Below are 12,521 nucleotides of genomic sequence, written 5' to 3' on the forward strand. Positions count from 1 at the left end.
TTCCTTCCTTCCTTCCTTCCTTCCTTCCTTCCTTCCTTCCTTCCTTCCTTCCTTCCTTTCTTTCTTTCTTTCTTTCTTTCTTTCTTTCTTTCTTTCTTTCTTTCTTTCTTTCTTTCTTTCTCTTCCTTCCTTCCTGTACACACATACACAATAACAATTTGAGCAAAGAGATGTTTAAAGAGTGGTATTGGGAGAATCGAGACCAGAGGCCGAACTCGGGATCTGACAAGATGGCCAGGCTGCCCCACAGGATTATCAAGGAAACCCAGCATTTGCTGGCAGAACCAGTTCCTGGCATTAAAGCAGAACCAGATGAGAGCAAGGCCTGTTATTTTCATGTGGTCATTGCTGGCCCCCAGGATTTCCCTTTGAGGGAGGGACTTTTAAGCTTGAACTATTCCTACCAGAGGAATACCCGATGGCAACCCCTAAGGTACGTTTCGTGACCAAAATTTATCATCCTAATGTAGACAAGTTGGGAAGAATATGTTTAGATATCTTGAAAGATAAGTGGTCCCCAGCACTGCAGATCCACACAGTTCTGCTGTGGATCCAGGCTTTGTTAAGTGCTCCCAATCCAGATGATCCATTAGCAAATGATGGAGTGGAAGACCAATGAAGCCCAAGCCATAGAAACAGCTAGAGCATGCACTAGGCTATATGCCATGAATAATATTTAAAATCGATCTGATCATCAAGTGTGCATCACTTCTCCTGTTGGGCCAAGACTTCCTCCTTTTTTGTTTGCATTTAACAGACACAGTCTTAGAAACATTACAGAATAAAAGCCCGGACATCTTCAGTTTTTTGTGATTAAATGCACCTTAGCAAATCTATGTCTTGTCCTGATTCACTGTTGTAAAGCATGAGCAGAGGCTAGAAGTACCATCTGGATTGTTGTGAAATGTTTAAAAGCAGTGGCCCTTCTCTGCTTTTATTCACTTCCCTCATCGTGGTTTAAGTATAAAGCACTGTGCATGAAGGTAGTTGTCAGGGTTAGCTGCAGAAGTGCGGGTGTTTTTTTAATTATTTTTTTTTGCAGCGAAGAGGTAGTTATTTTAATTTTATGGGCTCCTTTCCCCCTTTTTATGGTGATCTAATTGCATTGGTTAAAAGTAGTGAACCAGTTCTTTAGAATATGTTCTCTAGCCAAGTCTAACTTTATTTAGTTGCTGTAGATGGACAAACTTGATTGTTTGAACCAAAATGGGAACATTAAACAAACATCACAGCCCTCACTACTAATATTGTGACTGTGTAGAATCCTTCCTTCAAGAAAAAGCTTGTGACCATTTTGTATGGCTTGTCTGGAAACTTCTGTAAATCTTGTGTTTTAGTAAAATATTTTTTGTTATTCTAGAAAAAATAAAAATAAAAAGTAGTATTGGATTATGACAGAAAGCATAAAGTAAGAATCACTCAGTTCATGTTGGTATAAATACAGGCTTGAAGAAAAAAGGAGGGAAGGGAGAGGGAGAGACGGCATAACTTTGTATCGTTTGTGCTCATTTGCGTTTGGCCTTATCAATTTCGATGTATACATTTTATAGGAATATATACGCTTGTCACATTTTTTTTGTATTCTCACTTTTTTTCGTCATTAGGTTTTGGAATTGAATTAAATTTTCTTTTTCTTTCTTTTTTTTTTTGGAGCATTGTGTGATTTCCTTGATAATGGAACAAGGGTGATACATTTCTGAATTCTTGAACGTCTACAAATTTTCTTCTGCCCTCACATCTGAATGGCATGTTTCTGTCCACGGCTCCGAGATCACAGCCCTTGTCTACCAGAAGTCTGCACATGAGACGTTTGCTGCTAGCCTAGATTCTCTTATTTTGCAAGTACTGTTTCCTCTGTCTAAAACCTTCTATTTTCTCCGTTCTCGGGGTTCAGAAATTTCAGTGATGTATGGCCAGATAGAAGTCTGTTCTCATTTTGCCTGGGAATTGACAAGCACCTTCTGACAGAAAACATTCTCTCTCCAGCTTAGGGAGATTTTCTTCTACATTTATACAAGCATGAATTTTTCCCCATCTAGTGCTTTTTCTCCCTCAGAAGCTCTATTATTCACATAATAAATCTCCAGGAAAGACCCATTCTTATCTCTTCCTTCATATTTTCTATTTCTTTGTGTTTTGCTTAGTGGGCTCAGTTCTTTTTTTCCATTTCGTCTCCCAATCCCAGTTCGGCTCTCGGCAGTAACCACTGTACTTCTCATGTCTGCTGACTTTTTAAATCCATAAATCGTATTTTGAAGTTCCGAAAGTCTTCTATTTGCTCCAGTTAAATCTCCAAAGAGTTATTTTTATGTATTTATTAAAATGTCCTCCTGTCTTGTGTGCTGATTCTACCTCAACCGAACCCCCCTGTTCTCAACCAGCCTGCTCATCCTTCCTCACTCACTGCCTGCTAATGGGCTGCGGCGGGGGGGGGTCCCTCAGCTCCCACCGAAGTGAGGCTGTGGAAAGCCATGGTTAAGTGGTGAACCAGCAGGACATTGTGGCAAATTAGTTTGATAGTGGATGGGGGAGCTCGTTGTTTTGGGAACGGGGAAGCCATGCACACTGGGCAGAAGGGTTACAGGGAAAGTCTCTTCTGGAGGTGGCTGGGGAGCAGCTCATTCCTTATGTGGCTCAGCTCAGGATCTGCAGTCTTCCCCAGGACACATGCAGCAAACACGCAGAGTGCCAGAAAGATCCGCCGGAGTCTCTCTGTTGGGCTTCCTCAGACCGCCTCAGCATCTGCAGTCTGTATCCTGAAGCCTCTCTGTGGGAGACGCAAAGCTTTCTGCTTTCCACCAAGCATGTCCAAAGTCAGTCTCTGCACCTGTCCAGCGCCCGGAGAATGTAATCCTCAGACGCACTTAAGAACCCCTCAAGGGACCTATGCATGTCCAGCAGCAGAAGCAGCCTTACTTGGGAGTTAGAAATGCAGACTCTCATGCCCCCCTCAGATCTATTGAAAAGGAATGCACATAGTAACAAGATCCCTAGATCACCTGTCCATATTTTAAAGTATAAAAGAATCGTGCCCTGGGCCACTGCCCCCAGCCATGGACACCTGCTAGCACATCAGAGACATCTTGGTTGTTGGGTGGCCTTGGAAAGGAGGTCGGAGGCTGGAGGGTCCAGAAATGTACACTTAACCTGACATTTTCTCAGAATTCCATCCTTATAGGTTTTCAAGAGTGTTTTTAGATGCTTGTAACAATCTGGTTTTCAATTCATAGAATGTTGAAGTTTAGAAAGATCTGGAAGAGAATCGGTTTTCCATCATCTGATTTTATACGTGAAGTCCAAAGAGGCTCCAGAGTTTAATAAACGTCATCGAGCAAATCAGCAGCAGGGCAAGGGGAAGAATTCAGGTCTCTTCATTTCTAGACCATGGCTTTCTTTCCCCACTTCACCACCCAGATCTTCCTGGGCGGTAATTTTTATCGATGTTCTATCAGCGAATGAATATGATCTTCAAATATTACCAGGACACACCTAAACTAGAACCAAATCAAGACAACAAAAACCACCACCACCACCACCACCACCACCACCACCACCACCACCACCACCACAAAAGATAAAAAAGAAAAGGAAAGAAAGGAGGAGGAGAAAGAAAAAAAAATCCGGTAAATGAAATAACAAGCTGCACTTCCAAAAGTCTAATAAAATCAGGCAGCTCTGTCTTTCTCTTAGACACGATCTTGCAGTATCTGGTAAAAAGAAACAGAGAAAGAAAATTTCTGATACAGCAGGATCTGTATTCCATGGAATATAAGACTGCCTGTGGCCGCGTCAGAGAGCAGCCTGCTGCAGGGACGTGAACGGCCCCCAAGCACGCAGGTGCCAAGCACAGACACCGAATGCAAGCCTCTGAGAAGGGCACGTGGGAGGCGCCCCTGGGGCCAGAGCTGGGGTGCAGCCAGGGGACTTAGGAGGGGGGTGATGTGAGAGGGAGAACCAGGTAGAATAGGTGGAATTATTTGACCTGATGAATACCTGATGGAACCAACAAGGCAACTGTTATTAGGGTATAGAGGAAATTCACTAACAAATGCTTTTCTTCTTTTTTTTTTTAGGATTTTATTTATTTCAGAGATAGAGCATGAGAGAGTATGGGGGGCGAGGAGCAGAGGGAGAGGGAGAAGCAGGCTCCCCACTGAGCAAGGAGCCCCATGAGGGGCTTGATCCCAGGACCCCAGGATCATGACCACAGCAGAAGGCAGACGCTTAGCTGACTGAGCCACCCAGACGCCCACGAATGCTTTTCTTGTTAGAAACTTAATATGTAAATAGAACATTCTGGCACGGACACTGTCCCCAAACATTCGGCTGCAGCTCTGAGGTCTTGCTATATCTGTACCTTTTGTGGTCCCTGCTGTGATGATTCCATGCTGACGTTTGCCACTATTTTTAAGATAAAGACTAATAACGCTATAAAGGAAATGCCAGTACGGGACTTACTATTTTTTCCTGCTCCATAACTTCAAGATCTTTTACTCTCTGCCTTTTAGGTTGAGTGCCCCGGGGCATACTCTTTGGAGAAACACAGCAAGAGTTAAGATGACTCATTTTTACTGGTGACAATAACATTTGAATGACTCATTAGAAATGGAAAGTGTGGTGTTTTAAATGGAAATAATCCAACAACACAGATTTGGGCAAGGAGTGAAGTCAATGCATCCATGGAATGGAGACTCCTCCAAGAAACATGGTTAAAGTCATTGGTGGAGAAGCAGGTGGCCGTTTTCAAAATGTCTCATGTCACACCAGATTATATTAGCAATCTGTTAATCAGATGGCCCAGATGGACACCCGCAAGGGAGGCTGGGAAAAGGTGATTCTCTGGTATTTATACTCCAACAGATGGGTGCTTCCAACATGGTTCAGCTTGCCATTGCTGCCAATTCAACAGCTAGGGAAATTAACACAGATCTGACTTGCTACATAAATGATCCTCTGTAGCATGTTTCTTTTTTCTTTCAAATGGCTGCTTAAATTTCACCTCTTTCATGAAATCTTTACAGACTAATATCTCTTGGCACATCATCATTCAACATTTATTCCTTTTGGCTGTTTGAGACTTACGTGGACACCCACACGGTTCTCTGCTACCCAGCTTGGCAGAGTATAAGGTATTGGTGAATCAGCTCACTGACGCAGATTCACGATGCTTAAACATATACAAATTAGCAAATCCCACAGTTAGAAGATAAAATACTTATAACACCAAATTAATAACTTTAGTATCAATCATTCGTATAAAGCTTTGTAGCAATATGCCCCATCATTTTATTATTAATCGCAATCATAATAAGAACCGCAAGGGCCGATCCGGCCACAGTTTTGGTCGGGAAAAGTCTGTGGGGGCTGCAGTGAGTAGTGGGGCCCAGGTGAGCGCCCCAGGCATTCCTACTTGACAGGCTGAGGCCAGACCAAAACATTGGTTTAACGTCTGCAAGTAGATCAATATAATAGATCATATTAGTAGAAAATAGGATAAAAACCACATGATCATCTCAGTAGACTCAAAAAAAGCACTTGACAAAATCTAACTCCTTTCATAATAAAAATACCGAACAAACCAGGAATAGAAGGAACTTTCTCAACCTGTTAAAGGGCGTCTATAAAAAAACCCATAGTGAACATCTTATATAATGGAGAAAGTCTGAATGCTTTCCCTCAAGATTGGGAATGTTGCTGGCTTAAAATTCAAAGTCCCAGGGGAGATGAATGAATCAGCCATGTTTGGGTTATGTGCCTGCTCCCTTACCCTACTGGGGAGGGCAGAGAAAGAATCTGACCCTGGCCATTAGTGAGAGGCAGGGGCTAGGCTCCCACCAAGATGCCCCCACAGCATGGAGGAGGTAATTCCACAAAGCAATTTAGGTGCTCTTAAGAAGGTGCCCAGATCCCAAGGGGCCAAAAAATCAACAAAGTGTTGCTGTATGGTAATATTCAGGTCTTCTCACTCCAAGTTCTTTGCCATGTCACTACATTTCAGTATATCTTTGAGAGTTCAAAAGATTTTTTGAGATCCTAATTATGAACTTCAGTGTTATTAAAGAATCTATGGCCAATGGATTTTTGAAATAAAGGTTGTTGTCCATCCTCGCCTCCAGACCATTCCTCTCCTGGCAGATTCCATGTCTGGTGACTCTACCCTTCTCCAAGGGGCCAGGGAGAGGGAATTCGGCAGTATGGATATGGTTTCTTACTTCCAGTTGCTGGACCATGGCTCCATCTGGTTAGAACTTCTAGAATGGCTATACCTGCAACCTGTTCATCACCTCATCCCTTCCCCACTGGATCTCCTCTTTACCTCTTGAAGGCTCAACCTGGGTCTAGTTTGAATCTTTGTACTCCTATGTGGATGTCCAAAGTTTTCTTCAGCTTAGCTCATCAGGCGCCTCATGCTCTAGGATCCGCCTAGACAGTCCAGCTTCCTCGCCCGTTACCACCTCATGAGAACCCTTCACTCCAGCAATCCTCCATTAATGGGAATTTCTTAGAACATGCCTCAGTGTCTTCACAGTTTCTACCCTGTCTGCCTGGAATGTTCTTTACATAGCTAACATGTCTTTCAAAAATTAGCTCAACATCATGACCTCTCTGAAGCCTGTCCTGACTGTGCATCTCCCAGGCCAACCCCTGTCTCCTCTCTGTGTCCATAACATACCTCTGTGTTCCTGTGTTACATTTATCGTACTGTTCTGTCCTGTTGCAGCCATTGGTGTGCTAGGCTGTTACCACTGCTGTAAATTGCAGGACACATATCTTCAATTATTTTGAATCTTCAGGGCTTGGTGCTCCATAAAATTCTGTAAGAGCCGGGGGGTGGGGGGACGGGTTAGCCTGGTGATGGGTATTAAGGAGCACGTTCTGCGTGGAGCACTGGGTGTTATGCACAAACAATGAATCATGGAACCCTACATCACAAATGTAGGTAATGATGATGCAATGTATGGTGATTAACATAACAATACAAACATTTAAAGAAGGAAAAAAAAATTCTGTAGGAGCCTACTGCATAGAGTGCAGAGTTTCACTTCCTGACATTTTTTTTTCTTTAAATCAACCAGAGCGCAGAGGGAGGGCTGTTTTATTAATATTAATCAACTAAATTCATAAAGCACTTTAGTTTTTATAAAACAACCTGTATTTTCTAGATCGGATCAGAAGGCTGAGGCATTAAATTAAAAAATCGAAAATAAGAAAAAACCTTTAACAGCAGAACAATCATTAAGAGCAGTTCAACTTGGTTCCACATTTATCGTGTATATCGTGTAGGCAGGACACTGGTTACTAAGATATCGGTTCATTTTCACTAGACATGGAACTTCAGAAAAAAAGTAAAAATATAAAGTTTCAGAATACCTGCATGATAGATCCCACTTGTGAGAGTTCAGCATTGCAGATTATATTACATAATTTTTCTGTCTTGTTTTCCTTATATGGGTTGAAATTTTGGGGCATAACCATAAATGCAAATCTCCTGCTAAGATATGTATAAAAATAGGAGAACTAATATAAGATTTTTCTAGACAGAATCTTGAACGTGCCAAAAAATTACCTAATAGAACTCTAGAGGCTCAGGCGTTGGAGTCTAGATTTTGGTTTTATATACGGTTCAAATTTAGGATGACATTCATTCAAATTTCATGACACTGATGGATTAGTCAGGGTTCTCCAAAGAAACAGAACCAATAGGATATATAAAGAGAGACATTGATATAGATATATGGATAAGAGATTTATTATGGGAATTGGCTAACACGATGATAGGGGTTTATATATACCACGATATGCCATCTGAAAGCGGGTGAATCGGGAAGCCAGGGGGACTGCTGGTGTAAGTCCTGGAGTCCAAAGGCTGGAAAACCAGGAGCCCCGATGTTGGAACACAGAAGAAGATGGATGTCCCAGGTCAAGACGAAAGAGAGAATTCACAACTTCCTCCATGTTTTTGTTCTTATCGGGGTCCTCAATGGATTGGATGATGCCAGCCCGCATTGGCGAGGGTGGATCTTCTTTACTCAGTGTACTGATTCAAATGCTAATCTCTTCCAGAAACATCCTCACAGACATGCCCCAAAAATAATGTTTTACCAGCTACCTGGGCATCGCTTAGCCTCTCAAGCTGACACATAAAATTAACTATCACGACCGGTTCAGTTAAGCCCCTGTAGATGATTGCAGGATGTGTCTTGTTGGGCCACACCAAAAGCCAGTTAAGCATTTGACCACTAGGTTCTGGAGCATTGTTATAGAAGGACGCTGTCTTCAGTAGAGAACAGAACAGTTGGATCCTCTCCTTTAGAAGTTATTCACCCACACAACTATCACAGACTTTTCACTTATACCAAAAATGTGCTAGATGGTGGAGTTCAAAGATGATTAAGAAAAGGTTCTTACCAGGGCACCTGGGTGGCTCAGTTGGTTAAGCATCTGCCTTCAGCTCAGGTCATGATTCCGGGGTCCTGGGATTGAGTCCCACATCAGGTTCCCTGGTCAGAAGGGAGCCTGCTTCTCCCTCTGCCTCTGCCACTCTGCCTACTTGTGATCTCTCTCTCTGTCAAATAAATAAAATCTTAAAAAAAATTATAATAAAGAGGTTAAGGTCTTTCTATCTAGAAACATATGTATCTTTGTATTAATATTAATAGGAAATATTATAATATACTATTTTAATATTAATAGAAATATATTATAATATGTAACATATTACATTTACCATATATTGTATTTAATATTAATAAAATCTGGTAAGTTTTTATAGTCCCAATCTATGTCCTGTGTCTTTTTTATTGTAAGTATTTTATAGATTTTATTTTTAATTTTTTTTTTGCATTTCCATTTCCACTGCTTTTTTTGCTTTCAGAGAAGGTACTGTCATATTGTTTTCACCCATGTTAGCAAATTCTCTTACTAATTTTAGTTTGACTTAGGGTTTATTAAGTTTTCTGGATATAGCAGCATTGGTAAATAAAATATCTTTCCTTTTATAATACATTTTATTGTACTGTTATGTTTCCCTGTCTTATAGGAATGGCTGTTGAATTTCATCTAAGTTTTTGAGCATATATTTACAAATCATATGGATAATATAACATTAACCCTTCAATTTTTGAGTTAATTAATTAAAGATTTCCTAATGATAAATGAACTTTGCCTTACCAAAATAAACCATACTTATTATTCAGTACTGTTTTTTAAACTACTTGATACAATTTACTTTTATTGTGTTTAGACTTTTTGTCTCCATTTTCATATATAATATGTCTGTTATGAAGTATTAAATTATATTGATTTCATAAGATAAAGTGGAGTTATTTCCAAAATTTTCTCTGATCAGTAATGGTCTTAATAGCTTCCAAATTATCTTTCCTTTAAAAGTGAACTAGATCTCAGGCAAAAAAAAGAAAAAAACTCAACTGAGCCTAACACTTAAAAAGAAAAAAAAGCATCTTTTGAGCTATAGTTTACAATAAAATGCCCTCATTTTAAGAGGGTAGTCTAGTGAGTTTTAGCAAATGAACACACCTGTGCAAGCACCATCCCATGCACGATCATCTCTGAAAGTTTCCTTTTATAGCTTTGTAGTCCCTGTCACCCACCCCAGACAACCACTGGTCTGGATTCCATTCTATTGCTTAGTTTTGCCTGTTCTAGACTTTCATATAAATGGAATCATACAATATGTACTCTTCTGTGTATGTCCTTTTTACTTACCATGATGGTTTTGAGAATTATCCAAGTTGTTGGACCTATCAGTAGTTTGTTCTTTTTTATTGCTGAATAATATTCTATTGTATGGATATACCTCACACACTGTTGATCCACTGTCGATAAATATCTGCGTTAGTACAATTTGCGGCTCGAGTGAATAAAGTTGCTATAAAATTCACATAAAAGTCTATTTCTGAACACATGCTTTCATTTCTCTTTGTTAAACATCCGGGAGAGGGATCACTGGGTCATATATTAAGTAGATGTTTAATTTTATAAGAAACTGCCAAACTGTGTTTCTAAACTGGGTGTTGTATTTTACATCTTACCAGCGATGGATGAGAGTTCCAGATGCTCCACATCCTGATTAACATTTGGTATTATCAAGTTATTTTTTTACTTGAGCTTATCTAAGTGCTTATAAAGCTGTGTCTACCTAATTTGTATTTCTCTGACAATTACAAGTATAGAAATCTCTTTATGTATTATTGGCCACTCATATATCTACTTTTGTGAAGTGGCTGTTCCAATTTTAACCAGCTAAAAATTTTGGTCATTTAGCTTTTTTAAAAAAAATAAGCTCTGGCCAGTTTTATTAAAGAAACCTTTTGCGTGATTTACTTTTCACTGGTCTGTTCTGGCATGCTTCTAATGATATCAGAGTCACCTGGATCAATGAGAGACAGTGCTCATATCCTGTAGTATTTCCCACATGTTGGGCCCAATTCAGTATTATTGCCACTATTAGTGGTAGACACCGGTTCTAGCCAACATGGTGTAGTACTCCACCTCAGATTTCCTTAAGGCTGGACAGTTGTGGCAAGGATGACTGATTTTGCTTTGCCATGCCTGATCATTTGAGTCTGCTCGTACCCCAGCATGTACTTTCCACTTCTCATAATGAGTTGGAGCCTAGAGTTGATTGAATCCAAAGACTTTTGTTTTCTGTGCAGCCACCATCTTCCTGCCTTAGGTGTGGGACAGCCCCAACAACAGCAACTGCCAAGGTGGCTGGGAGCAAGAAAGGGGTCAGCTTAGGAACTCCATTCCTAGGGAGTTATAAGAGTTCTTTATATATGGTGGATATGAGAGCTTTCTGAGATGGTCTATGGATACCTGTGGGTCTACAAGGCCAAAACTATTTTCAAAATAATATTTGCCTTTTTTGTTATGTTGACATTTGCACTGATGGTAAACAAACAAACAAACAAACAAACACTAATGGTGGGTAGAACTGCTGCTTCCTTACCATGAATCAAGGCAGTGGTACCAAACTGTACTGTACTGTGGTCAGTATATTCTGCACAGCCACATCCTTGTAGTTTTAAAATATGCCTTTTTTTTTTAAAGATTTTATTTATTTATTTGACAGAGAGAGACGCAGTGAGAGAGGGAACACAAGCAGGGGGAGTGGGAGGGGGAGAAGCAGGCTTCCCGCGGAGCAGGGAGCCCAATGTGGGGCTCGATCCCAGGACCCTGGGACCATGACCTGAGCTGAAGGCAGACGCTTAATGACTGAGCCACCCAGGCACCTGTCTTTTTTTAAAACAAAACAAAACAAAACAAAAACTTGAGAATGTACTTCATGCGGTACAAATGATTGATTTTATTAAATTTTAGCCCGGTAGTACATAGCTTTTTAATGTTCTCTGTTACTAAATGGGGAGTTTGCATTAAGCCCATCGGCTGCATACCAGAGTTGGAGGAGGAAACCACCTGTACCACCCTCTGAGTTGCAAGCATGCCGAGCCCCACTTCTCACAGAATACCGTTTTTACAGGAAAGAATGACTGATAGACATCTGGTTATTCAGACTCGGGTACTTGGCAGACACGACCCTCAAAAATGAATGGTGCATATGTGTCCCTTCAAGGAAAACAACTGGCAGTATCTATTACCAATGATACAATTTGAGCTTTCGAGGAAAATTATAGTTTTTGGAAACTGGAGTCCACCATCATGCGCTTACCAGCTTTTCACCAGTCAAAACCTTTTCTGATGAGAGCAGTAGGGATGTTCACAAAGGTGACTTTTAAAATATTGTAGGATAGGGCGCCTGGGTGGCTCAGTTGGTTAAGCGACTGCCTTTGGCTCAGGTCATGGTCCTGGAGTCCCGGGATCGAGGCCCGCATCGGGCTCCCTGCTCAGCAGGGAGTCTGCTTCTCCCCTGACCCTCCCCCCTCTCATGCTCTCTATCTCTCAGTCTCTCTCTCTCAAATAAATAAGATCTTAAAAAAAATAAATAAAATATTGTAGGATAGAAGGTGTCAACATTTGGAATATCAGCGTAACTTAGCGAACCCCTATTTTCCAAATGATCAATGCATGATGTTACAAAGTCATGCATGGGTAAAAGATCCACTCAAAGTACAAAATAGGCTGATGGGTTTTATTTTATTTTAAATATTTTATTTATTTATTTGAGAGAGAGAGAGAGAGAGTGTGTGTGTGTGTGTGTGAGCCAGGGGAGTGGCAGAGGGAGAAGGAGAAGCAGACTCCCCGCCCGGGAGGGAGCCCGACGTGGGGCTCGATCCCAGGACCCTGGGGATCATGACCCAAGCCAAAGGCACACGCTTAACTGACTGAGCCACCCAGGTGCCCCTAGGCTGATGGATTTTAATAAGAACAGTATGAAATTGATGTGGTTTCGGATCCCACACTGCAGTTAACCTTTCAGAAATGACCACTTCTTAAATTCTGGTCTTCATATCTATACTAATTTCACAGGACTGACATAACAAACTACCAGCACTGGGTGGCCTAGAAGAACAGAAATGTGTCGCCTCACAGTTCTGGAG

At 41.0% G+C, this 12,521-nt stretch overlaps 1 pseudogene; it reads left to right on the forward strand.

The window, feature by feature from the left end:
- Window positions 1-230: 230 nt before the first annotated feature.
- LOC113925217 lies at window positions 231-680 on the forward strand (annotated as a pseudogene).
- Window positions 681-12,521: the final 11,841 nt, after the last annotated feature.

Source organism: Zalophus californianus, chromosome 2 (assembly GCF_009762305.2).
Source record: "Zalophus californianus isolate mZalCal1 chromosome 2, mZalCal1.pri.v2, whole genome shotgun sequence".
NCBI lineage: Eukaryota > Metazoa > Chordata > Mammalia > Carnivora > Otariidae > Zalophus > Zalophus californianus.